Genomic DNA, 13623 nt, shown 5'->3' with positions numbered 1-13623 from the left:
AGATATAAGAATAAATCACGAAACAAAAATATTTAACTCTCTAAAAGTTACAAAACGACATGTACTAAATAAAGTTACAATATTTAAAGGCCAATAAAGATTTTAAAGTAATGTTAGAATTTTATTTTTTATCCAAATTTTAAAAATCTTAATAATAGCTTTAGCAATTTTAATGTTTATATTCGTATATTAAAAATATATGCCGTTACATTTTGCATTAGTTAAACTAATTTTATCATTATGTTTCAGAAAAATGACAATTTAAGAAATAGAAAAAATAATAATATATTTTTTAATAACTCCTATAAAAACAGTACACTCAAGCTACAGAAAAATAAAAGTGTGTATCATGTATTAAAAAACTTTTTGAATGTGAACTTATTTAAAAAATATGAATAAGAACTTGTGAGGTCTGTATGTGAAAAGTATATCGATGTGATAATAAATCATGAAGTTAAAATATTTAATTCAGTGAAATCTACTAAAAGACAAATATTAAATAAATTAGTATTACTTAATGGACAATAAATATATTTAAATTATTTTGTAGGTTTATTTAATATTAGCAAGACAAATTATATTATTTTCTGAATCAAAGTATGCGCGCTCAGATTACTTCCCCGCAATTTGGCTTCATCGGTTCCCGTGTTTTGGGATAGGAAACGTACACTCTAGGTGGTCTGTGGCTGTCACCAATAATCCGTTTTATCATAAATCTAATTGTATACTATATTAGATCTATGGTTTTTATCATGTCATGTTGTAGGACGACCTGTCATCCTGTCAAGGAAAAACTAGTAGCTCTTAATTCAGTACAACTCAGCAAAGACAAAGACAAAATATTGTAGTTAAAGTAAAGCCAAGGAAGAAAAGTTAACTGGCCTATTTAATTATTATTATTTGCACATGAGTGCAAGTTGTGAAGTTGTTATGTATAAGCTGTAAATACCTTAAAATAAACGTCAACATTCTACCTAATTAATAGCTAGTAACAACAATTTCTATAGAGGTATAATAGTAAGGAATATTATTCAAGTTCTCTTTGAAGACTGTACAATATTAATTAATTAACTATTGCTATGCTGACTGTATTCTCAAATTCTCAAATTTCTTGAACCGATATATCAATATTTAAACAACTTGTGAGTGACCAAGTACATTTTATTTGTTCTAGTGAACAGTTACGGATATATTTAAATGGCATGTGAACATTAATATACTCTTTTTATTATTGCTATCAATTTGCGACGTCTGTTAACTTTTCTGGGCTGCATACTGGGTCTACTGCTTTAGATATAAAATAATAATTATGCTCAATACGTCCAGTGACACTTCAGACTATATTTCCAAATTTGTTGAACTAATAATACATTAGGCAAGTGGCTAAGGAGTGGATGTATGTAATTGAATGTACATGAACATAATTTTCTTTCTGCAACTAATTTCTGAGGTTTGTTAATTTTTCTAAGACGTTCACTCTGTTACCCTAGATCTAAGGATATAAATATGCCCCATGCCTCAAGCAATGCCTCATATTAGAAAAATAGCGAGTTATTGGTTATAAATACTATCACCCATACCACCATACCACCTTAACTGAATGAAGTTTATAACCAATCGTTGCGTGAAGTGACGCTAAAGAATGCTTAACGCGATTCTGGTCTCCTTTCTTTCGCCATCTTCACTAAATTTCTTTCATTATTATCACATGCTCTTTCAGTTCTTCTCGTTCTTCATTAATATTGTTGCATTGGTAGGCACTTGTTTCTTCAGTGCAACATGATATATATTTTATATATTTTTTATAATCTGTGAGGTGTGGTATTTTACTCACATTGCTGACTAATCTCCTTGTTATTATGTATTGTTTGTTTTATTAGTTAGGTACCTACTTTAGTTAGCTTTGTGTGAACATGTTTATTTGTATTTTTTATCGGGTCTGCTAATTTAACTGGATGATATTTACCACTTTACACGGTTATATTATACAGGGTGGCCAAATGAAAACGAAACAGAGCCATTTTCAGGAACTGCGTCAAGATTGTAGAAAAACGCTCAGACCCATCGATTTTAGATTAAAGGGGGACATTATTTGCTGGTATTTTTAACTCCGAAACTTTCACCCCCAAGCATGGATAAGCATCACCCCAAAATATTTAAATGGCATTGGGGGTTGAGTAATATTTCTTTTGAAAGCTCTTACAATTCTCTTTACAACAGACCTTAAATTTTATAATTCCGCCCAATACTTTGAAAAAAATTTACTTTTGAAAATTTAAATTATGTTTAGTTGCTTACTTACTACTTAGTTGATTAAATGTTCAAACTGTTGACCGCCCGCTTCCATACAAGAATAAAAATTTTGTTCGAAACGTTCGCGCACATTCCGAAGCATTTCCGGAGTGATTCGACAGCATTCTTCGACGATTCTTTGACGCAAATCTTCCAGCGACGCTAGCTGTGTTTTATAGATTTAACTTTTTAGGTATCCCCACAAAAAAAATCAAGGGGCGATAAATCTGGTGATCGTGGAGGCCACTCAATGTTGCCTCTTCTCCCAATCCAATTCCGTAGAAAACGTTTGTCCAAATACTGACGGACAATTAAGGCATAATGCGAAGGAGCACCGTCCTGTTGAAAAATCAAATGATCTTCATCATACTCTGGAATATTTTCATTAATATCAGTCAAGGCAGGGTCAATAGCGTCTTCCAGTAATTGCAAATACATTTGGCCAGCCAAATTACCCGGTAGAAAAAAAGGACCCACCCGCCGGTCACCGAAAATTCCAGCCCATACATTTAATTTTTCCGGTTGCTGTGTATGCACCTCGTGAAAAACTCTTGGGTTTGAATCGGACCAATAGCGGCAATTGTGACGATTTACCGTCCCGTTCAAGGAAAAACTGCATTCATCAGAAAAACAAATGTTAGATCGTTCCCTGTTCGCTCACTCATTATTTCGCAAAATTGCAAACGGCGGTCATAATCATCCTCATGAAGTTCCTGGACTAAATGTATTCTGTATGGATGGAATTTATTCTTCTTCAAAATGGTTCGTATGTTAGTTCGATTGATCCCAGACACAGATGCCAGCTGCCTCGTACTTAATGTAGGATCAAGATGAACTTGTCCCAAAACTGCAACTTCACTAGCTTCATTAACTATAGGTTTTTCAATTTCTCGCATGTTATTGGCTACGTTCCGTGTCTCTTGAAAATTTTTTACTAACTCTAGAACATACTTCCTCCTGACATGGCGATCTTGATGTTGTTCATTAAATAGCTGAGCTATTCTATTCGCACATTTATTGTTCATAAAGTAAAGCGAAATGATATCTACCCTTTCCGCAATGGAATAAACCAGTGTTTAATTTTCAAAAACACAATTAAATGATTCCAAATAATACTAGAAAATAATTTGGAATCCACTAATTTTACGTTCATTGTGTGTGTATAGCATACATTTCTGTTTTTTGCAATTGTGTTTTTTTTTCGAAAGTGATAACAAATCGGCAAAAATCAATGTAACGCAAGAAATACTAAATGTATACCATTGGCGTACTTAACTCGAATGACTAACATTTTTACCGTTACTAATTGTTTGTACATAAGTTTCAACTTTAAAATAAAAAATCTTAATAAGTATTGTGCGGAATTATAAAATTTAGTCTGTTGTAAAGAGAATTGTAAGAGCTTTCAAAAGAAATATTACTCAACCCCCAATGCCATTTAAATATTTTGGGGTGATGCTTATCCATGCTTGGGGGTGAAAGTGGCGGAGTCAAAAATACCAGCAAAGAATGCCCCCCTTTAATCTAAAATCGACGGGTCTCAGCGCTTTTCTACAATCTTGACGCAGTTCCTGAAAATGGCCCTGTTTCGTTTTTATTTGGCCACCCTGTATATATTTTACCTCAAGAAACTTTTTTGTATTATGTAATGAACTTTACTGATAGAATATTTTTATTATTTTAATAGAGCATTAGATGAGCTATACCTGGCAAGAAAGTAGACACAATACCAATATTTTTGAAGATACGCATATGCCGAGGCTACAATAGCGCTGTGTATGTTATATTAGCTATACAGTTAATTACAAATTAAAATGATAAAGCTTATTGTAGTGGACGAAGGTAGCCTTAACAATAAACCAATTTCGAGATAATAGATAGGTACATCAAATCAAATTTAGACGTCCTACCTACTACTTAAAAAGGTTTATATAAAAAGGTTTTATGCAAAAAACTTAGTTATTTTCTAAAACACCGGAAAGTGCCAATTTGGACACCTATCGGAAAGAATGTTCTTATCAATAATGTATAGGAACATAACTGTTAAATAAATCTAAATTGTATTGTTACTGGTGCGTCCATGACTTTTGCTTTACTATGCAAATTTTCACATTCCTTGTCTTGAACATTATATGTTAATATTTTATTTATGTTACTTTTGTATTCACTAGCTTCTTCATTAACTATAGGTTTTTCAGTTTCTCGATTTTTATTGGCTACGTACCGTGTCTCTTGAAATTTTTTTACTAACTCTAGCACTTACTTTCTCCTGACACGTCGATCTTGATGTTGTTCATTAAATAGATGAGCTGTTCTATTCGCATATTTATTGTTCATAAAGTAAAGCGAAATGATATCTACCCTTTCCGCAATGGAAATAACCATAGTGTTTAATTTTCAAAAACACAATTAAATGAACTACCAACCAACGCTTCTAAATAATAGATACTAGAAAATAATTTGGAATCCACTAATTTTACGTTCATTGTGTGTGTATAGCATTCATTTCTGTTTTTTTACTATTGTGTTTTTTTTACGAAAGTGATAACAAATCGCCAAAAACCAATGTAACGCAAGAAATACTAAATTTATACCATTGGCGTACTTAACTCGAATTACTGACATTTTTTTTACGGTTACTAATTGTTTATACAAAAGCTTCAACTTTAAAATTAAAATTCTTAATAAGTATCGGGCGGAATTATAAAATTTAGTCTGTTGTAAAGAGAATTGTAAGAGCTTTCAAAAGAAATATTACTCAACCCCCAATGCCATCTAAAATCGACGGGTCTGAGCGTTTTTCTACAATCTTGACACAGTTCCTGAATTTTCCTAAAAACCTTATTCTTCATTAAGGCAATTATATTGTCATAGCCTGCGCGTTTATATATTTTTTAATATTTTTATGGATGAGGTATGTATATTAGGGTGGAGTGAAAAAGGCATTTTTTTTATTTTAAAAATTTCATTTTGGAATAGTTACAGAAAGTTGCCTAATAGTATCCCAAAGAAAAATCCTAAATGATGTTTTGAAATATTAAAAAAACTTCTGCCCTCTACCGCCCATTAAAAGAGGTGTGAAAAAATATTTTTTTAATTTTCAAAATTTCATTTTGGAATAGTAGCAGAAAGTTGCCTATTGGTATCCCAAAGAGAAAATCTAAATGATGTTTTGAAATATTAAAATATCTTCTGCCCTCTACCACGCATTAAAGAGAGTATAAAATAATATTTTTTTAAATTTTCAAAATTTAATTTTGGAATATTAACAAAAAGTTGCCTATTGCTATCCCAAAGAGAAAAACTAAATGATGTTTTGAAATATTACAATAACTTCCGCCCCTCAAAGGAGGTGTGAAATACACTTGTTAATTATAACAACAAGAAAAAAGTTTTTTGTGCTAATAATACAAATATAACGTTATAATAAGATTACAGAGACACCAAAGTATCTTATGTGTTGAATAAATATCAGTTTTAAAGTGAGTATAGCAAATTTAATAGATTATTAAAATTACATTGTTTTCAAATAACATTCTTTTTTACGTTACGGTTCTGTCATATTACCGAGCCGGCTAACTAGAATTTTCCGGTTATGTTTAGATTTTCACTTGTGAGTCAGTACAAGTGCTGACTTCAAGTAAACCACACGTATTGCTATTTTATGCGATTTGTGAAGTGTTTTCTGTTTCTTTGAGATATTTTTCGATTTTTTCCGGGATTCAACATGAGTTCATTAAAAACATTGTGTACCAGAAAATCTATCGAGTGCCCTATATTTGGTAGTCCCTTGAACTTCAGTGATAGTGTGCTGCCGACTTCTAAAGACGTATTAAGGTGTTTCTTATCGATTAGGTATGATTTAAAACTGCCGAACTCTGGAAAAGAACCAACGGTTTTTGAAATTTGTGAGAATCTGGCCGATAAAATTTTATCTTTATGGAAGAAGGCATCTATTCCTACAGTTTCTCGCAAGCGAGTGGTCCAACAAATTCGGGTATATCACGATAAATATCTCAAATTATTGAGATATCCGAAAGGAAAACGAAATGAGAACTATAAATCAAAGGTGGATGAGTTTCGGAGAAATAGTGAAAAGTTGTTCGATATTAGCTCCTGCAAATGTGAGACATTTATTGAATGTATTTGTAGCAAAGATAGGAAGGTGCCTGTTGCAGAGCAAGCATTTCTTATTGATCAAAGGAGTTCCCGAAAAATGATAATTGGTAGCGTGGATTTGCATGAAACAAGGAAATTATTGAAAAGAGCAGAGAGAAAGGAAAATAATAGAAAAAGACAGGAACGGGAAAATACTGTACCGAAAAAAGGAAAATTAGGCGATGGAGAACAAAATGATGGAAATTTTCTAGAGCTAGAGACAGATCCTGATGTACCAAGTACTTCTAAAGTTAGTATTAAGACAGTGGAGATTTTACAGAATAGAGTAAAGCTTCCAACTGTTGCTAAATTATGCGATAGATTTCGATTATCTGACAGATCTGCAGCCGCAATTACCACTGCAGTCTTAAAAGATATTGGAATTATCACAGAAGATAGTACAACCAAGGTTATTGACAGAAGTAAGATAAGAAGGGCTAGGACAAAAACTAGACAGAACCTGCAATCACAAAGAACTTCCGAGCCATTAAAAGCCATGTACTTCGATGGCAGAAAAGATAAAACTCTTGTAATGGAGAAAATTAATAACAAGTCTCATAGAAGAACGGTAGTAGAAGAGCATAATATTTCATTGATACGGGAACCCGGCTCCCATTTCATGGGTCACACAACACCGATATCCGGCTCAGCAAAACCCATTTTCGAATCTATTTTCACCTTCTTGGAAAGTAACAATTACAGCTTAAATAACCTTGTAGCTATAGGATGTGATGGGACGGTTGTCAATACCGGATCCAAAGGTGGGGTGATAGTTCACCTTGAGTTACAGATAAAACTACCTTTACAAAGATTCATATGTCAGCTTCATATGAATGAACTACCCCTGAGGCATCTATTCGAATATATCGATGGTGACACAAGTGGTCCTCGTGGATATTCTGGTTCCCTAGGAAAACAAATAGAACATTGTGAACATCTGCCACTTATTACATTTAAACCAATCAGTTGTGATTTACCAAACGTTGATTTTAATGAATTGAGTATCGATCAAAAGTATCTCTTTGAAATTTGTCGTGCAATATCTAGTGGATATTGTTCAAATGACTTATCAAACCGCCATCCTGGAAAATTGGCACATTATAGATGGCTTACTATGGCAAATCATATCTTACGCCTCTACATAGGAACAAAAAACCCTAGTGAAGGTTTGATTATTATTACGGAGTTTATTTTAAAAGTATATGCGCCAATGTGGTTTACGATTAAATTTAACCCGTCGTGTAAAAATGGCGCAAACCATGTTTGGCAAACAATTAAGTTAAGTCGATATTTGCCACAGACACTGAAGAATATAGTAGATCCGGCATTCGGCGAAATGCTTATTTTGCAGAACAAGCAGTCAGCTTTATAGAAGACGAAATTAAATACGATAATTACAAACGACTTACATTCCAAAATAGACAAACTAGGAAACCCCCACAAAATACACAAATTAAACCACTTCATCCCAGACCACAATTTCAACAAAATTATTCATCTAATAGCCCGCGACAATTTCAATCACATCAATCTAATAATCCTCGACAATTTCCATCGCAACCCATTAATTTGCCCCCATCGCGACCTGTAACACATAACTTCCCGACAAATCAAAAAGTTTTTGGAAAACCCCAAGATGTTTTTAGACCCCATCAACAACGTACATTCCCTAAACCCGTGCCTATGTCTGGCATTAGTTATAGCAAGCCTCAAACTTCTGGTATCAGTCATACTAATTCTCAGCGCGCACCATTTAAATCAGATTACCAAAGAAGAAACTATCCTGAATACAAAAATCCTTTACACCCAGTACAAGAATTACATAATACCGAATTTTACGAACAAAACGACACCGAATGTAATCCTTCAGATTACGAACCAGAACCTGAGCCATATTATCCTTCAAACGAATACCCTGAACAAGAAAATTCTAATAATTATTATCCTTCGGACAGTCACCAAGAATACTTGGAAGAAAACTCCCAAGAAACAAATTTTCAGAAAGCTCATTTCCCCCAGGATCCAATATAGTCCTGAATAATGTCGAAAATAATAAACTCCCTTTCATCCAAATTCAAAACCCACCTATTCGACTTCTTTTAGATACAGGATGTGGAAAAAATATTATGAACCCTTCTATAATTTCAAAATTTTATCCAGGCTGTACTTATCCTAAAACCAATACTATCGCTACCTGCACTGGTTCCCAAAATTCTTATTTCTCAGCAAATATTCCAATCTTTGACGAATTCAATTCAGATTATAACATGGAAATAATTTTATTTAATTTTAGTAAAGATTTTGACGGACTTATAGGTTTCGAAACACTCCAACATCTAAGTTTAATTATTGACCCGACAAATTTAACTCTATCAAACCAAAATTGTATCATTCCTCTACAAATACAAAGACACAATAAACCCGTAAATATCGACGCTCATTCTATCCAAATTGTAGAATTCCCTGTTGACATCCTATCCGGAGATATTTTTATACAAGCCCAATACACTACACATCTTCGTATTCCCGACTGTGTAACTCACGCAAAAAACGGACTAGCAAAAGTTGAAGTATATAATATCACGAATGAAGACCAGTCTATCATTCCTGACCAAACTCTACCCGCAGATCCATTACATGAATATTTCACTCAAACATTAGAAATTAAAAATAAAACCGAAATCCCATTAAACCACATCTATCAAAATTCAAGAGACATGACAACACTGCTTAGAACAGAACATTTAAATTCCGAAGAAAAATTCCACCTGTTTGAACTTTGTAAAAAATATGAAAATTGTTTTTACTTTCCTGACGATACTTTAACTTTTACCAATCAAGTAAAACACGAAATTAAGACTTTTGACGAAAAACCCATCCATACAAAAAGTTATCGGTACCCTCGTATACACCAAGAAGAAGTCCAACGACAAATTAACGAAATGTTACAAAATAACATTATTAGGCCGTCCAAATCCCCTTTTAGTTCTCCTATTTGGATTGTCCCAAAAAAAATTGACACTACAAACAAACAAAAATGGCGACTACCAGTAGACTATAGAAAACATAACGACAACACTAAAACTGACAGATATCTTTTACCCAACATTAGTGACATTCTTGACAAACTTGGAAGATGCCAATATTTCACCACCCTTGACTTAGCGAGCGGATTCCACCAAATAGAGATGCACGAAAACTCTATAGAAAAAACTGCATTCAATACGGAAAACGGGCATTACGAGTATGTACGAATGCCCTTCGGGTTAAAAAATGCGCCGGCAACATTTCAACGAGTAATGGACAACGTCCTCAAACACCTTCAGCATAAAATTTGTTTTGTCTATATGGACGATATCATTATATTTAGTACTTCCCTTCAGGAACACATTCAAAATTTAGAACTTGTGTTTAAGACGCTAGCTGAAGCAAATCTAAAAATACAACTAGATAAATCTGAGTTTCTTTGCAAACAAGTAGAATTTTTAGGACATGTAATCACCCCAGATGGTATTAGACCTAACCCAAAGAAAATAGAAGCTATAAAAAAATTTCCCTTGCCAAAAACCGTTAAAGAAATAAAATCTTTCTTAGGACTTTTAGGATTCTATAGAAAATTTATACCTAATTTCGCAAAAGTAACAAAACCATTAACGTTAAGATTAAAAAAGGATTCAAAAATCGACTTTTCACAAGATTATTTAGATTGCTTTGAACTTTGTAAAAATTTACTTTGTAACGAACCCGTACTAGCCTATCCCGACTTTCATAAAACATTTACCCTTACTTGCGATGCATCCAACTTTGCCATTGGAAGCGTATTAAGCCAAGACGGACATCCAATTTCTTACTATTCCAGAACTCTTAATCCCGCCGAGTGTAACTACTCGACAATCGAAAAAGAACTCTTATCAATCGTCAATTCTGTAAAATATTTTAGACCATACCTGTTTGGCACAAAATTTACTATTGAAACAGATCACCAACCCTTGCAGTGGTTGTTTAATTTAAAAGATCCTAACTCCAGACTCGTGCGTTGGAGACTTAAATTAGAGGAATACGATTATACTATTAAATATAAAAAAGGTAAAACAAACCAAGCCGATCCCCTTTCTCGTATAAGACTGAATGCTATAGAGACTGACGATATGAATTCCATGATAGCCCAAATTGACGAATCAGACCCAGACTTAGACAATCTACTACAAATACCTCTCGAAGACATTCTGAATGACACTAATCGCGAAGTATACGAATCCCTATTAAAAGACTTCGAGCAAATAGCCGAAGACGACTCTCAGACTATCCATACTTCTCAATCTAATCCTATCCTAGAAATCAAATATACGGACAACGTTTTGAATCTTTTTAATCACCAATTTTTAATTTCGGAAAATGAATCAAATAAATTAAATACACATCATTGCGAAAAAACATTCCCAGGTAAAACTAGACATATTTTCAAATTTATTAACAGACAATCAGACGACGAAATTTTCAAATTCTTACAACCCTTTATAAAAAATAACAACTCCACAGTACACGCACTTTTCTTTGATTCTACTGAAATTGAACGGAAAATCATTAGGACCCTACAAAGCAACCTTTCCCCCAAGTATAAATTTGTCATATGCAAAAAAAGAGTTGAAGATGTTCTTACCGAACAAGAACAACAACAAAAAATTAAGTATAACCACGAAGCGAAAACGTACCACCGCGGAGTCACCGCGACTCATCAGACCCTTTTACGAAAGTATTATTGGCCCCACATGTTCGATCACATTCGAGAATATATTTCCAAATGCCAAACATGCATTACTATGAAAACTGACCGTCATCCACCTAACCCAAAATTCCAACATACATATACTCCTTCCATTCCATTCGAACTCCTGAACATTGACACACTATCAATCAACAATCAAAAATTTATTACCATTATTGACGTTTTCTCTAAATATGCACATGCCTATCCCGTTGATTCAGTAACCGGACTTAATGTCCAACGTAGTCTTTTAAAATTTATAGAAAGTCATGGTTACCCATATCGAATTTTAGTAGATTCCGGCGTAGAATTTAATAACATAATGATTAAAGATTTCTGTAATTTACACAAAATTTCTCTTCAATTCACATCCATACAAGGACATACTTCTAACGGAAACATCGAAAGATTCCACTCTACTTTACTCGATCTAGTACGCTGTATAAAAGTTGAACAACCAAACACACCCCTTGACTACTTAGTATCCCTAGCAGTAATATCCTATAATCATACGGTACATACGACGACCAAAGAAACCCCTATTAATATTACCCGCGGCGATAATAGACCTGACTCTTTCGACATAAACGAACAGATTATAACATCTGACTACATCGAAAAACACAGACATATTATGAAGACCATGCACGACCAAATAAAACAAAATATTGAAACAAAAAAGGACAAAACTATAACTAAATTAAACGAATCACGTAAAGAACCCGACACTTTCGAAACTGACGAAGACATATATATAAAAAATTCAAATCGTAACAAACTGACACCCCGGTATAAAAAAGAACTGACATCTAAAGACTTAGGTCCTACAGTTGAAATATTTAAACGATCAGGACATCAAGGTGATAAATATCACAAAGCCTTTATAAAACGCAAACCTAAACAGAAGAAAAAGATTAATAATCCTCCTTCCGTTCCAGGAAATGAACCTCCAAGGGAAGACTCTGACTCTTCTAGCGACAACATTCCTCTTAGTCAACTCTTTAAAAATCCACAACCTAGAAAATCCCCTCCTGATAAATCAACTAAGTAAAGAAACTCGTATTATATCCCATTCACATGATTTCATCCAAGTCATTGACTTAACTAAAATCAAAGACCAAACGACTCGACTCCTTTCCGACTTAAGCTCTTCATGTTGTAACTTATCACAGATCAAACAGTTCTTAGTTTACATTCAAACAAAACTTGAGAATTTTGAAAACCCAAAAATTAGACAAAAACGTGGACTTATTAATATCGTAGGCTCGTTGCATAAATACCTTTTCGGAACCCTAGATAATGACGATTTAGAAACTATCAATTCAAAATTTAATACTCTTCTACAAAACCAAAATAAAATAAAAATACAGTTGGATCTCCAGAGTTCTATATTAATCGACTTAAATAATAAATTAAATAATTCATTTTCTAAAATTGACAAAAATTTCAAAGTGATCTCACATACAATAGAAAAACTGAAAAACGATGTTGAATGTGTCAAAATTCAAATCAACTTGCACGATACGTTTACTCAAATAGATGATATCCTATCAAATTTAGAAACAGCAACAAATCTTGCTCAACATAACATTATCCACAATTTCTTTCTACCTTTAAAAAATGTCAAACCTATATTAAACCAACTCTACGCTATGTATGATCGAAAAGAGATAACTGATCTCACTAACCTACATTCTTACTATAACTTATTTTTAATCTCGGTAGACATCCTTGAATACAAAATTATGATTAAACTGTCAGTACCACAATTCTTTCCTAAACCGTATAAAACTTACCATTTGATTCCTATCCCGGTTAATGGTCAGACCGTTATTCCTACTCAACCTTACCTATATATAAATCTGGATACGCAACAACATATATGGACCACCCAACATGCCCATCCATAGAGGAGTACAATTTATGTAGAGGAACTTTCCGACTCCAACAAGATCAGTGTTTCCTGCCCCTGATCCAAAAGAAACCACACCAGTGCTCATCGACCAAAGTTGAACTACAAACAACATTGCTGGAACAACTTAGGAATAATTTAATCCTAATCATTCCCCAACAAAAGGAGTTAATCCGTGAACAGTGCCACGTCAAACAAACTTATACAATCGATAAATCATCCCTTGTGACGATAGACTCATGTGATGTGATCATTAAAGACAGCCGTTTTTCCCCTAAAAGTGACTTTATCCAACAGACTCAAATTAGCTTACCGACGATACACCTGGAACCGTCCAATGGACCTACAATCCATCTTCAAGAAATAGAAATCCAAGAATTCCAACAATTACAACGTTTAACAAAAAGTTTGAAACCGGTACATCTTAATGACTTTGAGAATATGAAAACCAAAAATGTTATTTCTTATGTTCTGTTTATTGTTATCATAATTGTAA

This window comes from Anoplophora glabripennis, unplaced genomic scaffold (genome assembly GCF_000390285.2).
Source record: "Anoplophora glabripennis isolate ALB-LARVAE unplaced genomic scaffold, Agla_2.0 scaffold243, whole genome shotgun sequence".
Classification (NCBI taxonomy): Eukaryota; Metazoa; Arthropoda; class Insecta; order Coleoptera; family Cerambycidae; genus Anoplophora; species Anoplophora glabripennis.
Note: the sequence above shows the minus strand (reverse complement) of the source record.